The sequence below is a fragment of the Furipterus horrens genome, unplaced genomic scaffold (genome assembly GCF_987537825.1).
Source record: "Furipterus horrens unplaced genomic scaffold, mFurHor1.1.pri manual_scaffold_13, whole genome shotgun sequence".
In the NCBI taxonomy this organism is placed as follows: Eukaryota; Metazoa; Chordata; class Mammalia; order Chiroptera; family Furipteridae; genus Furipterus; species Furipterus horrens.
The window spans coordinates 6,212,650-6,230,624 of NW_028327183.1; the positions used below are offsets into that span (position 1 = coordinate 6,212,650).

The following is a 17,975-nucleotide window of genomic DNA, read 5'->3' on the forward strand; positions in this document are numbered from 1 at the left end:
GAAACCAGAGTCCCAGGCAAAGAGAACATAAGGGCCAGAGGCAGGAAAGGGAACTAAGAAGATCAGGAAAAGTCGATCGGGCACAGCAAGCATCTATCTGAGGATGGCTGGCCAGTCACCCAAGGTCAGGGACACCTCCGTCCAGAAGCTCCCACACGGAGGTCACTACCTTGCCTGTCCACAGAGCTCAGAAAACATCCGCACCGGCACCTTTCAGCACCTCCGCAGCTCTTCCCTGGTTTAATTATGATACTGCCTGCCATGAGACAGACTCAGGTCAGACCCAAGTCATAAGAGGTCTCCGAAGTTTTCATGGCTGGAAAATGACCACAGGGGAGCATTCCCCTGCACCAGCTCACACAGTAAGAGCGAGCTGCTGGTGGCGGTGGTGGGGTGCTGGGGGGCTTCCACGCAGCTCGGTACTTGCTTTGTCCCCAGCTGACTCCTTTCCTTGGGACTCAAGCTGGTAACAGGGGCAGGCGTTCTAAGTCGTACGCTAACGACAGAAATTCCAACTAGTCTTCCTAAACCTCTTCCTCTGTGATGCTTCAGCATAAGCATTTCAGAGCCCTGGTGACAAATATGAAAGACCCAGAGTGGGTGACGGGCGATATTTTCGGACCGCTGAATGGCCTACCTGGAGAACAATGGACTTCGTTAGCAGGGCTGGGACGAGGGGAGGCGCCTAGAATGCAAATTTCAGGAAGGGAGGCCCTGACTCACAGTCCTGCAAGACCGGCAGGCATGACAGCTGTGAGCACACAAAGCACCGAGTTTATTCCTGTATGCTTATTTTTTACTTATTGTATTATTTATTTGTATGACAACTCTAAACCTACTTTGGCCCACTCCCGTGTTAGGTTTCTATTGCCGCTATAAGGCGTTGCCATAAACTTGGCTGTTTAAAGAACCCAAAATCATGACCTTACAGTTCTGGAGGTCAGGAGTCCAAATCGGGTCTCACCGTCGGCGGAGCTTCGCTCTTCCCAGGGCTGCAGAAGGGAGTCTGTTCCTTGCCCTGCCCAGCACCCAGCGGTGGCCTGCAGTCCTCGGCGTGTGCGTCTTCCTCAGCTGCAAGGCCAGCAAACAACAACGCTCAGCTGACTCTTTCTCATGTGGCCTCGCGCTGGCTCTCCCGTCTCTCTCTTGTTGGTTTAAAATCAACTGTGATTACACTGGGCCTACCTGCATAATCCGGGGTGATCTCCCCATTTAGGGCCAACTGATTAGTGACTTGGATTCCATCTGCAACCTGAATTTCCCTTTGCCATGCAATGAGGCATGTTCACAGGTTCTGGGAATTAGGATGTGGACATCTTTGCCTACTACAATGTTATATATTTCTAAACTATTTGTATTTGTTAACATAAGTTATCTTACCATTTATAATTTGAGATTAAGAGTATTTGGCAAATATTTTTTTAATGGCAAAGATTTAAGCTTATATTTGTGTTATAATGCTAACAGGTATGACATTGCAGGATTAGACAAAAGGAATGTTCTAAAGAGCTGGCATGTACAGATAGGCGGGATATTGCATTAGGCAAAGATTGTATTTCAAACCATGGAGACAAAAAATGGACAATTTACAAAATGAACCTAGAAAATAAAAGGTTTGATCTTTTCCTCACACACAAATAAGTCACACATGGGTTAAAGATTAAAACCTAAAAAAAAAAAAAAGAAGAAGAAAACATCAGAAAACAGCAATATGGGGTGGTGAATGGCTTCATTATACTTAAATCCACAAAGCACAACGTGGTAATATTAAAATAAAGCAAAGTAAAAAGGTAAGCAACAGAAAAAAAATATCTGATAAAGTATACCAAAGAGTCAATAGGAATCTTTTGTAATGTGATCAGAGGACAGCACTATAGAAAAATGAGCAAAAGACGGGAGCAGCCACTCCTCAGAAGAAGTGTGTAGTGGCAGTGAATACACAAAAAGCCACATGCAAATATGCTAATAAGGAAACGCGAATGACCAGGAAAAGACGAGGCTTTTCTGCAGACACACTGTTTGGTCAAGAACCCAGCCTCTGGGTGCTTGCTCTCCCAGGAGCACGCCCACGCCTCTCCCCCCTCGCAGGCGGGCATCTTTCCCTTCCTCCTACACTCCGAGCGTCCCCAGGAGACTTGTAACATGGGGGCATCGGGTAGCAGCAGCTCCTGGGGCTACTCCCCTGAACCTGTCGCCAAGACCCCCTTTTCTCTGACTTCTCAATGAGCCAACAGCAGCCCCGCCTTGACTCCCTTCTTTCCTATAAGGAGAGCCAAGCAGCCCCAGCGAGGCGCGCTCCTGTGGCTTCTTCTGTCCTTTTCCTGGTTTCACTGTTCCCAGCTTTAACAAACATACTCTCAACAACAACAAAAAATGCTCAGACCCTGGTGTGCCAAACCAACCGGGTTTGAAGCCAGGCTCTGCTGATGACTCACCTGTGGCCTTGGGCAAGTGACTCAGCCTGCGTCTCAGCTTCCCTCCCTGTACCACAGGGATTATCAAACATCCTAACTCTTCACTGCAAAGACTTCATGGGTAAGCATACCTGGCATGCTCTGAATACTGCCTGACACAAAGTAATCACTCAATAAATGTTTGTTCCGTATTTTATGACGACAGGAGCACGGAGACGCACACGTGCATGCCGAAGATGCGCACACTTCGGCCTACTCAGGAGTTCATTGTCACATGATTTGCCAGAGCAAAAGCCTGGAGATGGCTTTACATGACATGAGCAGGCAATGAATAAATCAATTTTTTTTTACCTCCAAAACTTGGAATGATGATTATTAAAAGAGAATATTTTCCCTGGCTGGTGTGGCTCAGTGGACTGAGCACTGGCCTTTTGACCAAAAGGTCGCCAGTTTGATTCCCAGTCAGGGCACAGGGCTGGGCTGTGGGCCAGGTCGCCATTTGGGGGCGTGTGGGAGGCAACCCATCGATGTTTCTCTCCCTCTCTTTATTCCTCCCCGCTTTCTGAAAATAAATAAATTAAATATATATATTTTTAAAGAATGAGAAAGATCTGGGCACCAATATAGAAAAATGTCTATGATAAATGAGGTAGAAAAGAAAGCAAGTCACAGACTCCTACAGAACGATCCAATGTATGCTCTTTAAATATGCTGTATTTAATATGCACATATATCAATAGCTGTATGCACACGTGTACAAGATGCACAAAAATGTTACGGTATTTGATTCGTTATCAAATCGTTAGCAAAGGTACCAAAGGGGAAGGAAGTGGGAATGGGAGGGAGGTAAAAGGGAGAGTTTATCAAATAAACATCTATAGTTTTCTTTTCTTTTTTCATGTGAGCATGTATTGTTCTAAAAATTACAAAACAGAAATCTTGACCAGTTAGAATAAGTTCCCCAAACATGGACACAGAGGCATGGTAAGCAGAAGAAAATTATGAAGTCAACTTTTTCTGCAAGTTTTTTTTTCTTTTTTTCAAGGAAAGATACAGTGATTGGTAAAGGAATCAGTCCAGTTACGCTTTGAAGAATGTCTGTTTAGCTATGGTTTTTCAAATTCTTTGTGGCCTAAAAATGTCAAAGTCACACATCTTTCAAGGACAAAGATTACCATAAATAGCCTCGGTTAATTGCTTCCATTGTCTGTAACATGTTGTAAGTTTTACCTCCCCAGGAAAAGAGTGTTTTAAAAATTCAAATCCTGGACCTTCGCTATTACTTAGAGGACACAAACACTTTAAAATAAGACCAGCCTAAGTGGGTTGTGTTGATCAACTTGATCCCCTCGGAAAACGAGACGTGAAGTCAAATACCCTTTAATACTATTTATTAGTGGAGTAATATAATACATTTTGACAAGCTGAACAGTTGTAACAGGCGGCTGTTCAAGTCTCTGCAGGGCTGTTTGGAATGAAAACAGGAGTGAGAGACAGCTCTATAACTGGGTTTTAAGAGCAGCTCAGCCTTCCCCTGTATCCCAACCAAGGACTTTTATCCAGTTCATTTATGTAGAGAATCCCTGAGGGTCTCCGGCCCTCTCCCGCCGCAGCTCATTAGAACCCAATATCCAACTTTTCTCATTTGACGCTGAGAGCATTTGTGCTTAAAATGTAATTAAACTTAAAACAAACAAGAACTTTAGTCCCTGACAGTCCCGCTCTTTTTAAATTGACAAAGGCGTGAACTTCACATAGGATTATTTAGAAAGCACCGTAGATTTCACGCACTTATGGCAAGACATTTGCCCAGCTCTTCATCCTGCATGCAATTAGAAATCTAAATACTGGGTAACGGGCTTCTATTGGGAATTAAACTTGCAGATCTCTTACAAACGAGTAATGTGGTAAGACTCGCTGTCCAATGAGGTGTCTTATTGAAATATCCCAGGCCGTTTCACTTGTCACAGCTGTCGGTTCAGCCGCCTGCACTCACAGCGTATGGCTTTCGTTACGAAAATAGAAATTTGTGTCCTGAGTGCTGTTACATTACTAATGCTAAATATTTAATTCCCCGGGGTTCCAATTATGGCTGAGCACTGGCAACACTGATTCTACTTTTTAATAACAACTGTAAAAGCAATCTGAGCATTTTTCAATTAACTAAATACATAGTGAGCGAGTAACCTCTTGTCATTTTGCCCTCCAGGACCTGCGCTAATTGCTGTAGAATAAAATGTTTTGAAAATTAACTGATATTCCGGTCTGCGCGCTGTTATACCCTTAAATTACAGTCGGAGACATGAAGTTTGTCTCCTAATAGTTCCCCTCGATATAGTTTGCAGATGTGAGAAAGTATCCGTGTTTTATGTACTTAACGGTGCTTCTAATTAGAGCAGAGTTGAACGTTGAGAGGAGTCCCTCTAAACACCAGTCAGTATCAATAATACTTCACATTGTTCACAGATAAAAGCAACGGATTTCAACAGAGGAAAGTTTCCCAGGTTCCCTCCGTTACGTGTGTTCACCATCTACCTTAAACATTTTATAAGTGTGCCAAAAGAATTCCTATGGTGAATTACATTCACGTAAAAAGTCCAAAAGTAAATTTTCAGACTGCTTTCACAACAGGAAGTTAGGAATCAAACGTCTGGGAAAAGTTCTTCCTTTTTAAACACTTCGGGGCAGTTTCTCCCTCTACCATAGGACAATGTCCTAAATAGGCTCTAAGTTGGTTTTTCCCCTTTAAAAGTATGGTGAGGATGAGTCATAAAAGCAGATGCCGTTTTACCCACGTTTTAAAATGAATCGTTTTCTGAAGCGTGATGAAATCTGATTAAAGAGACCATCTCCTTGTAGAAAAAACATCTCTGACAGGTGTTCCTCAGCTTCGAGTCTTGATTGGCCGTAATCTAAAATCCATGCTCGGAACGTGAATGCCTTTTCGGCAGCTGTCCTCCTGACAGAGATGATCCCCAAAACAGGTTCCACTGAATCAGGAATCTCAGCAAAAGCATTAGACTCATGGAGTAAGACACAGGAAGTGAAATTAATCACTCTGGGAGAGAGGAGGGGAAATAATGGGGGAAAACTAATTATCTCCATGCCGATTTTCAGGGTTTAAGTCTTCAATATTTCTAAGGTTTTAGAAACATCTTTTGAGAAATGACTTTTAATTACAGAATGAACTTGATAGTGCCAGTCTTGTTAATACAAGTAAATTAGCCTAATTTTCTAATTTTTAAAAACCAGACTGAATGATGACAACATTTGAGAATTTGGAGTTGGTGGGTTGACTTCTCAGAAAACAATCGCCAGCCTATCAACAAATACACACACACACACACACACACACACACACACAAATAAAAATATATATAAACTTACTTAAGGTTTATTTCAATATTATTCTATATATAACATAACATCTTACTAGACCTTCAAAATCATTAGCTTAATATAATCTTATCAATAAACAATCTTAACACAAAAAGCCATAGAGGTGGTAAAAGACATGACATCCAGTTATGCAAATTGTTTTTGCCAATGACTATTTTTTCCAACTCAAAGAACAGCTATATGCTAAAATCTAAAAGTAAAAATAAAGGAAACTTATGCTTTGGATACACATGGTACAGATATTGTTTGTATTAAGAAATGAATCATGATTTATTCCAAAACACTTAAGCACCTACTTTTGAAAAACGGTGCCTGGAGTTTTGAGGGCAAACCCCTCTCCTGGGTCCCGGCTTCCTCTCTGTGCTCTGAAGCTCCCCAGGCTGGGTTTTGGGATCTAAGCGAAGGCTTCCTCTTTTTCGGGTAAGGCCTGGTTTTGTCCATGAGCACTTGGTTGGCGCTTTGACCTCCTTTAAAATCAGGTTGTTCCACCAGAACTCTGCTGGGCCAGACGGTTCCTACTGGAATTGCGCTAGCAGTTCAGCCTTTGGTCCAACTTTTTGAAATCAAACTGTTTCTAGCGAAACTCTGTTGGTATTTGGCCTGCAGGCTGTGAGGCTTTTGCTCCAGAGAAGAAGCTGCTGAAGAATGGAATCCCAGTTATCTCAGTACTTTGAGGGTCCCCCTTCCTCAGAAACCCGGGCTGACTTTATGTTTAGAAACTGTGCTTTCTCCGCATGCACGTTTCTTCTACCTCAAGAGACCGATCAGACCAAAAGTAATTTCGAAGTCCCCAAACTTACTGTTCTTAAAACTGAATTGGACAACCGTAGCTCAGAAATCATCAAAACTGAATGGAGCGCCTGTTTCTACTAGAATTTTGGGGCTTCCAAATATTGCCAGGAGTTTAAAATTGCCTCTTTGCAGAAATAAAACTTTAAGATTCACTGAAGCAAGCAGTGATTGAAGCAGGACAAAACGGCCCTGAGGCCTCCTGGTCCTGTCCCCTGGCTTCTCCATCTCAGGCTCTGCCATCTTCTTCCTCCTCTGGACCTATCAGAACCCGCCCCTTTCAAATTAAGCCCTCTGGGGATCAAAAGGCGAAAGCCCTGATTTCTTATATTCTCTGGACTAAAGCTGAATTGCAAGCCATAGTCAAAGATTCTCCTAAAGTAACAGAGAATCCCCACTGATTTGCTGAGGAATTTAATACGGTCATTCAAAGTTATCAGCCTGATTTCTCTGACTTATATCCTGCAGGTCGCGAGGGTTACTACCACAAAATCCCACGATATAGTGAAAAATCCACGATAAATAATTAAATATAATATTTTTTAAAACCCCGCGACACAGTGAGGCCGTGATCAGTGAACCGCGATATGGAGAGGGACGGCTATATAACCAGAGACGAACCTGGAGTCTTATTTATTATACGATCAAGCTTGGGCAATCACTAAGCAACCTCACTGGGCAATTCCAAGGGCTTTTGCAAAGCCCGTTGGTTGGAAAAAAAACGTAGGCTTGCTCACAAATGTGATGAACCTACTTACGACTACTATAGTTGACCTCAGGCTGTTTCCAGAGAAAATTCTGGTCTTCCTTCAGATGCTGCTTCCACTCACATAGCTTTTAAGTTTATTAATGGGATGAACTGAGACCTTTCTCTTCTAGTGAATAGGACCAGGATGAAATGAAAGACCATGTCCACCGCAGTTTTGCTCTGTTTGGCAAACCAGCTTGCTCGCACCCTAGATGAGTCACCTAAAAGAAAAAAAAAAAATACTAAAATTCTTCATTTTCAGCTTGGCAAACAAAGGTCCTTATTCAAACCCAAAACCTCTGAGTTTCTGCTGTCATTGCAGAGCCAGGCGCTGGAAAAGAGATGGTCATGAGCTTGAGCGCTTTAGGTGCCTCTGGCTTTCCAGCTAGCCCTACCAATGTCCGCCTAATTCCCAATGATGGGACTCCCAGGAACCAGAGCGGCTCTTCCCCATCCTCCTCTTAACCAGCCCAAAGAAACAACTGTCTAGATTTGGGAATGAATCTCTCTCTGTCCTTACTACACTGTTGGTGCTCAGCGCCACTGCTCTGAAGCAGCCCTGCCTTGGAGGGTCTCTGATAAACCCCTACAGGTTACAGTCTCTGAACCGATCCCTTTTAATTTGGCCCCTTTGAGAGACATGGGCCCTATTCTCCTTAGCTCCTTGACTTCCCTTCATTTATTAGGCCAAGACTTCTTAGAAAACTATCATGCTGAAATTTCTTTCTCCCCAAGGGGGCAAATAATTCTAGAATTTGATAGTAGCCATCAAAATAGCCCATCAGGTGAATTAAATGACCCCTTGACATCTTTATTTGCTCCATTTCTGAAGGCCCGTAGCTGAATCTGGGCGCACCCATCATTTGTCTTTTCTGAATCAGCTTTGTCTTTACGGGCAAGATCGTCTACTAATATTGGCAGAACCTACGGTGCACCTCCAATCAAGATTGAAACAGCTCTCTCAACATCTCTTCTCAAAATCAATCAATACCCCATAAGCAAAGAAGTCGCATAATAAATGACTACAAGACTCAGGGCCTCGTTATCCCTTGCACTAGTCCCTGTAATGCTCCTATCTTTCCTTCGAGAAAACTCAAAGGCCAAGGGTAGAGGATTGTCCAGGACCTCTGAGCACGCACAGCATTATTATCTCTCCATATCCTGCTGTTGCTAGTGCTATACTATCATCTGTCCCAACTAAAAGCAAGTTCTTTGCTGCCATTGGTTTATGCCATGCATTCTTCAGCATTCTGGTTGATAAAGCTAGCCAACACCTTTTGCCCTCGCTTGGAAAGGAAAACAATTCACCTGGGCAGTAACGCCTCAGGGCTGCACCAAGGGCCCGTCCTATTTCTCACAGATCCTGAAGGCTGATCTGGGTGATAGAAAGTTCCATAGGGCTTAATATGTTACAGTAAGTGCATGACTTGCTCCTTTGCTCTTCCCAAATCACCCTCAGGATGACACCATCCTCTTGCTAAAGCTTTTAGCCTTTAAGGGACATAGATTGCCAAGGAAAGATTGCTGTTTGCCCAAACCCAAGTTTGACATGTAGGGCATCTAATATCAGAACAGGGATTCACCTAGATCCAGATAGGCTTCATGATGTTCTAAGTTTCCCAAAACCCAAAGTAAGCATCAACTACGTACAGCATCTCCACAGGCTAGTTGGTTATTGCCCAGACTGGATCCCTTATGGCCAGACCTCTGAATGTGTCATATGTGTCACTAAAGAATGACAACCCTGACCTAATTTTATGGGAAGAACGGGATGACATCGCCTTGAAAGCTTCAGAGTTTAATATACCCATCTGCCTTCAGATGTCTCAATGACTAGATTCCCCCTTTCCTTTCTTGTATATGAAAAGGAGGGAATGCTCTTGGGGTACTCACCCAAAACAGGGGACCACCATCCAACCACAGGGTATTGTAGCCAACAACTGGACCTCGTAGCACAGGGAGTACCCCTAGCCTTACTAGCACCACTGCCGCTGCTCTTTGGTCAAGGCGACTGAGGTCAGTGTACCCCATGCCATGAAAGGCTTCCTGAATTCCTTTTTTTTTTAATGGAAAGTTTTATGTTGTATTATTTGGCCACAATATATTTTATTTTATTTAGTTTTTTGTAGAAAAAAAATGTTTATTGTTGTTCTATTACAGTTGTCTCATTTTTCCCCCATTGCTCTCCCCTGTCCCCCCCCCCACCCAGTCCATCCCCACCCTGTTGCCCATGCCCACGTGTCATTTATACTAGACCCTTCCTCTTCTTTCCCCCTCCCCCCTCCTCCCTCCCCCCCTTCCCCTCTGGTCACTGTCAGTCTGTTCCTTGTTCACAGGCCTCCTGAATTCTCATCTCACTCAACACTTTTCAGTCAGCCACCTCACTTTCTACAAAATCCTTCTGTTAGCTGCTCCTCACACGGCTCTTTCATGCTGTAATTACATGAGCCCCCTGCTCTGTTGCTGACAAAGCCCCTCACGAAGCCTAACACTGACAGGTCACCTCCTGGCTGACCCTTCTTAGGTACTGCTAACCAGCACCTGTGCCACCAAACTGCACTGAATACTCTCGGACTCACGTAACACATCTAAACAAAGTTTCTGACCCTGACAGGACTTGCATACCATCTGGTGACCTGAAGGTGAAGGTTTCCAAGACTGAAGCAGATGACACCTGATGAGACAGCTTTCCCGTGATGGTCAGACCAGGCCAGTAGAAGGTTTAACATTTATAGAAAACTGTCTTTCATCTGGACTATTAACTGATAGTCTCTGATTTTGCAACCTATATACCTATTATTGATATTTTGTTCCAAAGCATTTATTTTGAGATGACTATACTTTTCAATTGCTTCATGTTTTATTCCTGCATTGTGTCTTCCCAAAGCATTTAAGTCGTTTAGTTCTGAGTGTTCCTTAGCTGGTTTCAATTTCTCAGCTACAGACTTAGCGGAAAAATGCCTGAAAGATCACCCTCCCGTCCCTTTTGTTACTCAAATGGAACCACAATAGGTTTCCCAGCTGTGTACTTTTTCTCCAAAGTGGGACATGACTCCCAGGAAAGGTCCTTCCTGGCATTGAGGGACACAAGGCCTCTGAATCCAGAAAAATCTGACTCTTGATCAGCAGCGCTTTTGGAGAAAGATTTTGATCAAAAGGGGGAAATGTGAAAATTAAGAAACATTAACCTCATTTAAAATGGAGTCGGTGGAGTAGAAGAAAGAACTCTCTCACATGCACACCACTGACCCCATCAAGAAGAGAAGTGCCTTGCATCTGCACAGGAAGTGATACTACATTACCACCTCAGCAAGGGGAGGAAAAGATCCCTCCTAACCCCATAGCAGCTCAGCCAATGGGAAACTGCGATAACATAGCCAGTGAAAAGCCACTAGACTTCAAACTTTCAGTTTCCTCCAATAGATTCTTCACTCACAGTATTTCCTCCCAAGTCTGTAAAAGAACATTTCTCTCCTTTGTTCTCAGAACTTGCATGTGGCTTGCTATTAGACTACATGTCCCAAATTGCAATTCTTTCTTGTTCCCAAATAAACCCATTTTTTCTGTAGAAATATCTGGCTATTTGTTTAAGGTCAACGTAACTAAAGCCACTATATTTAGTCCTAGGGTCCCCAAAATAGTGCACCCAACGGACCAGTTGACAACTCTCAGGTCCCCAATGGGTTATGTTCGCCCCACCCCAGGAGCAAAAGGATCGTTGATAGCTGAGGAGGAGAGACCTCTTCCCCCTTGGGATCACATGCCAGCCAAGTTCCCTTCCCCCTTGCTCTGGGAGATCGGATACTTCATATTCTCAGAGGAGGTGGCAGCCCCAGTCTGCACATTGAATACTGATATGTCTGCACATGGAGAACTAAGTCTCACCTGTTACCTACCAATATGATTACCAGTGGGAGCTAGTGGGGAAAATCCACTGGTCCTGGAAGTATGGGACCAGGGACATTAACAAGGGTACGACCTTGGGCAAGTCACCGGATGCCTCTGGACCTCTGGTCTCCTGGTTCTAAATGGGGGACAATATAATTCCTGGGTCGTTCTGAAAATCCAATGAGAAAACAATAAACACAGAGAGAGGCTACGAAGCACCACGGCCTATCTAGCATTCACCTGCCAGCAACTTTAACAAGGCATGTTTCATTGTTTTATTGTGCAAGAATTGAAAGCAGAAAAAGGTATGTAACACATCCATATTAACGTGCATTTAAAAAAGAATCATTAGGAAGCATTAGGGATTCTACAGTGTTGACTAGAGGTGCTTTTTTTTTCCTTTTCTTTTTTTTTAAGAATTAAGGCTTTAGCTTTAGCCACAATAAATTACAAGCCAAAAGAATATATGTTTGGCGTTTTTTTGTTTTTTTTTTAAGGGAAAAAGAACTAATAGAATAAAGAAGGGAAATTAGCAGGACATTATTACCCTATAGGCATCATTTAATAAACTATGAAATTAAAATGAAGTCTGTTTTCAACCTTTCTTCCTGAAGATTGTCCCACGAGCAGCCTTAGTTCCCAGACATGAGGCCCCGAGGTCCCCTGTCCCGGGCTTCCGTGGAGCTCTGTGAAGTAGGAGCACGTTGAGGGGAGAAGCTACAACAGGTTTCCCCCATCGCATCACCCGTTTGGATAAGACACACAGAGAACTGACATGTCAGTAAACCAGGACTTTCAGGGAGACAAGAGCTGCTTACAAATTAATATACAACTGCCCCGTTCCTGGGCCTGGGAGGGCCTTCATCATGCCTGCCTCCCAGGGTGGGGCAAAGGCAGGTTTATAGCTGTGAGGATGTGAAACATGGGGTTTCTTCTTGCACTGTTATTAATTACTGTATTATTTTCCATGTGAACTGTATGCCTACTTTTGCCCCACCCTGTATTCCAATAAGCTCCATTACCTGGTCTCTAAGTCCACGAAGCATAAAAGCAGCAATCTGAAGGGCAGCGGGCGGATGACAGGCAAGACCAGAGGGAATGCGGCTGATAGCAACGAAACAGAACTATTTTAACAAATGCCAATGAATATTGTTTTAAAAACCAATACAAAACACTCAAGTCCTTTAATGAGCTATAGAATCAATTATTACTGGTATCCATGAGTCACTATCAAAGTTCAATGAGACTGTGATAGTTTTCAAGATAAAAGGGAAAGTTATGACCCATTTTAAAAAGGTTTCCATCACAAATAGTTAATATTAATTCTTAAAAACGTGGCTATCTTGAATAACCCACAGGGTTCCGGATTAGCATGGTTTTACTGTACTTAGATAGTTTTATAGTTAATGTACCCATGGTGTAAATTAATATAGCTTAGCTTAAGGGTCTCCACTGAAACTATGCATGTCATAAAAAGACAAGTATAATAAATTAAGTCAATAACCAAACCCATGACATCAGAATAAACCAGAACTAGTTATTTTCAAAATTGATAAATTTATTCAAATTGGACCTTCAAAATGAAAAGCTAAATGTCCGAAGGTAAATAGTGAGAAAAGGGGTTTAAAGTTGCTAACTTAAACCCCATTGATAAAATCGGATTACACATATATTCTACACTCATGAGAAGAGGCTACAGGAAAACACACAAAGCTTAGGCATCTGTGTGATGATCAAGGAATTTTCTACACCATTCTTATCTGTTCTTATATCATAAAGACATGGTAGGTGCTCAATAAATTGCGGCTGCCTTCAAATAGAATTCACAAGTGGTTTGGATGTCATATAAATCGAAGATGGAAGATATTGGGAATAACACCGGCTTTTCCTGGGGGTGGTGTTTAGACATGTAAGGCGTAAGCAAAGAGAAAGAGAGGAGTTTGAGATTTTCAAGGAAAGCATGCCACTCTTGGCTATGAAGCACAGGTCAACTCCGACGGCTTCTGGGGCCAACGTTGCCGGGTGAAGAATGCCCAGTTCTGGTTGGCTTACGGAGTAGGAGACCGCGCTAACCTGAAGAAACTCAACAAAGCCCTGGAGGATGACAAGGACAAAGTCAGAGCCCCAGCCTCACGGTTCCCCTGGCACTGTGAGGGCAGAGCGAGGTCACAAGGTCTATACGCATCATTAACGAGCCTTCTTCACCGTCCCCGGTGCTGATCATGTCTGGGTTTTAGCAGCCCCATTGTTTTAGATTTCAGTTGATGTGGCTATTCGGTGTGGGCATTTTATAGAGTATGTGCTCAAAGAAGCAGGCAAGTTTGCCTTTATTGTCTACTGGCTTAATTTATACACTGCCTTACTGTCACCCGCTCTGTTAGCTCAAAGATATTAGTGACCTTTGCTGTTTGTCCCCCTGGGCTGTAAATTCTAGACACTCTACTAGACCAGGGACACCGGTATCCTCTAGGACCCCAGCCTTACCCCACTCCACTCTCCATGCCCCAAATCCACACAGCCCACGAAAACCCAGGCAGACACTGCAGAAATGACAAGTTCTCTTTACGGCCAAGTTTTAGTCCTTAGAGAGTTCCAGAGGAAGAAGCCCTCTGTCTGTCTCATAAGGAACCGGGTTGCATATTAATGGCACACACACCTGCACCGTGTTCGCTGCGTGCCCTGAGTCTTCTGCTCCACGTTCCATGTCGCTGCAATGGACTGGCACGTCGGAGCAGACTCCTCGTTATTTATGTTATTTTAGAGAAGAAAAATCAGGGGATTTAGAAACCCTAAAGGTAAACTTAGCAAGGCCCTGAAAGGCTATTTAGAGACAGGGCAGAAGAAGGAGGACATTCCCTCTCCTTGGAGCAGGTCCCGCGAACTACAGCCCCTGGGCTCTATCCAGCCTGCAGCCAGTTTTCCTAAGTGTTTCCAGAAGACGTTGGTAAAAGTGTAAGCGGATCCCAGCCACACCCACTTGTCTACGGCTACTTTTGCGTGGCAATAACAAAATAGTGGCAACGTCGTGTGGCCCACAAAGCCTAGAATACTCCCTCCGTGGCCCTGGAGGGAAGTTTGCCACGACCTGCTTTAGGGGGTCTCTCTCTGAGGAGGGACATCCCAGAAACCTGACTCTACCCTGGAAAGCTACTTCCCCCGACCTCCGATCTTGCCCCCACACCCCCATCCTGAGATGCCCACACGCCAGTTTCAGTGTGACTTGGTAATCGCTCCCACCGACTGGCCTAAGACGCACCCCCTTTCCAGCTGCGAGACGCCCGCGAAGACAGGGCCGTGGAATTATCAGACGTGTGGCTGAATTTCAGTTCCCTTTCCTGCTCTGCGCTCACGCAGCCCCGCCCGCGCCCCTGGGCCGGCCCCACCCGGGCACTGGGCACTGGATGTCAAGGACAGAAAAGCCTCAAGGAAGAGGACGTCAGAGGCTGCGCGGGACCTCACCGGGACAGGGTGAGCGGAGGGAAGGCCCCGCAGACAGAAGAGGCGGGAGAAGCACACGTGTCAGGGTGGCGGGGCGCACGGGGGTCTCTGGGAAAACCAGCTGCTGGGAGAGGGGGGCGCAGGGGCCGCGGTGGTAGAAAACAAAGCTGGAGACGTCTCCGGGCAGGTGGTGAGTGGCCGTGTGAATGGCACCGAGACGCGGAGAAGTGTCAGGCAGGAGGAGTCCTTAGGGGCTCTTAGCAAGGGTGTGCCACGAGGGCTCTCCGTTTGAGGAAGGGCATTCTGACAGCAGGGACGCGGGGGAGGGGGCGGAGACGGCTGTGCGGTCCCGTTTGCTGCTGTGCGCCCCGCCCCCCACCCCTTCTGCTCTGAAAACCCCTAATCATCCTTCCCCGTGCAGGCCAGGCGGTTTGGCCTCTTTGCCCTGGGAACTCAGAGAAACGTCTGGAAAGCCACAGAAATGGTATAGCTCCCACCCCAAACCATCATTTTCTTGACTGCTTCCTGGTCCCACGCTTCCCCGTGTGTCTGCAGTGAAGGACCCGTTACTTGTTGGCCCACTCCACGCTCCGTGCCCCTGCCACTGAGTTCTGTGGGCCAACCCGTCTGTAAAACACAGATTCGTGGGCCTGGATATCACAGAGACGTCAGATTACTATAAGACTTCCGAAGTGCTTTCTCAGTGCTGTCACAGGCTGATAAAAAAATGGTTTGTGGACACCTCATTTCTGGGGAGTCACCCACCATGCCACCCTAACCACAAAAGGTGAGCAAACTGAAAAATCGACAAATCTCATAAGATCCGTAAGAGGAGTGAGATCACAGGACAAACCACTGACGCCCTGCTCCTCCCCCCAATTGTAGAGACAGACAGGTGAGTACAGAGAATCACAACCTAGCTCCATGGGAACCAATGCAGGGTGGTGGTTGGGGTGGGGGTAGGAGAACCTAAACTATAATTGACGAATTGCTGGAGGCTCAGAGTGGACACCTCTGAGAGTAAAAAAACTCCAGGGGGTGCAGTCACAGGAGGTCCCCACACTTCGGTGAATTTCCCCTCCAGGAGTTCAACCAGCTTCTCACAGTGAAGAACAGAGAATTCCCCTGAGCTTCAGACGGGGGTGGGGGTGGGGGATCCCTTTGCGAAGTGCCAGAGCATTCTATTCTTCTTAACAGGACATGCTCTCAGGAGAAGCTAGTTTAACCGCGCCTAACCTGCTGGGGTGTCATTGGAGCCCAAGTGATCTGGGGGAAGAGAAATACCCAGTCCCAGCCGGCTCTGGCCTTCCCCAGAGAGGAAGGGAAATATGCAACTCTGGGCGATTGCAGCCATCCTGTCCCACCCAAGGGGGGGTCAGGGCAGGGGGTTGGTGACAGAGAGGCACTTTTGAGGTTCAGGCAAGAGACACGGGGTCCCTAAAAGACTGAGACCCGATCATAGGGCGAATGAATGCTTCCCCACCCACCATGCCCGTATCACCACGTTACTAAAGGCCTATTTACAATAGTTCCTTTTACACGGGGCACCATGTTTGGCTACCAAGAAAAAATTACAAGACAGACTAAAAGGCAAAAAAGCAGAGTTTGAAGAGACAGAGCAAGCTTTAGAACCAGACTCAGATATGACAGGGGTGTTGGAATTCCCAGACCAGAAATTTGAAGCAACAATGATTAAATGATAGAAACTCGAGTGGGTAAAGTAGACGGCATGCAAGAACAGATGGGTAATATAAGCAGAGAGGTAGAGATTGTAAGGAGAAAAAAATGAATAAAAGAAATGCTAGAGGGCAAAAGCGCTGTAACAGAAGTTAAGGATGCCCTTGGTGGGCTTATTAGCAGCCTAGACATTGGCTGCAGAAAGAATTTCTGGGCTTGAAGACATCTCAGTAGAAACCTCTAAACCTAAAAAGAGAAAAAAGACTGAAAAAAAAAAAAAAAAAAAAAACCGGAACAGAATATCTAAGGACTGTGGGTTAAGTACCAAAGCTGTACATATGCATAATGAGAAGACCGGAAGTAGAAAAAAGGAACAGAAGAAATATATGAAGCAGTAATGACTGAGAATTTCCCCAGATTAATGTCAGATACCAATCCACAGATCCAGGAAACTGAGGACAACAAGCAGGGTAAATGCAAAGGAAAAAAGCCCACGAAAACTATACATAGACGTATTACATTTAAATTGCAGAAATGCAGACATAAAGAAAAAAATCTCAAAAGAAACCAGAGGAAAAAAACCTTATGTACAGAAGAATAAAGATAAGAATTATATCTGATTTCTTAGAATCATCCAAGCAGAAAAGGGTGAAGTATTTAGTTGAAAGAGAAAAAAACTCACCAATCTAGAATTCTGTACCCTTAAACAATTATCCATCAAAAATGAAGGACAAGTGTCACTGGTTCGATTCCCAGTCAGGGCACATGACTAGATTGCACGTCAGGTCCCCAGTTGGGGGCGCGAGTGAGAGGCAACCACACAGTGATGTTTCTCTCCCTCTCTTTCTCCTTTCCCCCTCTCTAAAAATAAACAACAAACAAACAAATTAATTAATTAATTAAAAATGTGATTATACTCTACAAAAAACAAATGAAGGAGAAATAAAGACTTTCTTAGAAAAAACAAAAATTGAGAGAATTTGTTAACAGTAGACCTGTCTTGCAAGAAGTGTTAAAAATCCTTTAGAGAAAAGAAAAACTATATAGTTCAGAAACTCATATCTACATAAGAAAGGATGAGCCTAGGTAAAGGAATAAGTGAAGGTAAAATAAATGTACTTATGTGATAAATCCACAATCACGGTGGGAGATTCTAACACCTCTCTCAATTGACAAAAAGGAACAAAAACTAAGTAATTATGCATATTGAATATCTGAGCGGCCAAGTCTGAATGACCCCGTGATCCATTGTGCTCCTCGGTTTTTACCCAGATGTGTTGAAAACTTTTATCTGTACAAACAACTGTTTATAGCAGCTTTGTAATCACCAAGACTTGGCAGCAACCAAGATGTCCATCATTAGGTGACTGGGTAAGCTGTGGTCCATCCCAGACAATGGAATATTACTCAGCCCTAAAAAGAAACAGACTATCAAGCATGGAAAGACATGGAGGAGCCTTAACACATACTACTAAGTAAAAGAATCCAATCTGGAAAAAGTCTATGTACTGTGTGAGTCCAATTACATGACATTCTAGAAAAAGCAAAAAAACTATGGAGAAAGGAAAAAAATCAGTGTTGCCAGGGATTAGTGAGGAGGGAGGGACAGATAGGCAGAGAAG

General features: G+C 44.4%; 1 long non-coding RNA gene across 1 annotated transcript; it reads right to left on the reverse strand.

Moving 5' to 3' along the window:
* Positions 1–7,365: 7,365 nt before the first annotated feature.
* On the reverse strand, positions 7,366–17,202 carry LOC149993962 (uncharacterized). The gene is made up of 3 exons (XR_016507735.1): positions 17,036–17,202; positions 8,659–8,725; positions 7,366–7,571 (listed from the first exon to the last, which is right to left on the reverse strand). It is a non-coding gene; the product is annotated as an uncharacterized LOC149993962 (long non-coding RNA).
* Between the last annotated feature and the right edge of the window lie 773 nt (positions 17,203–17,975).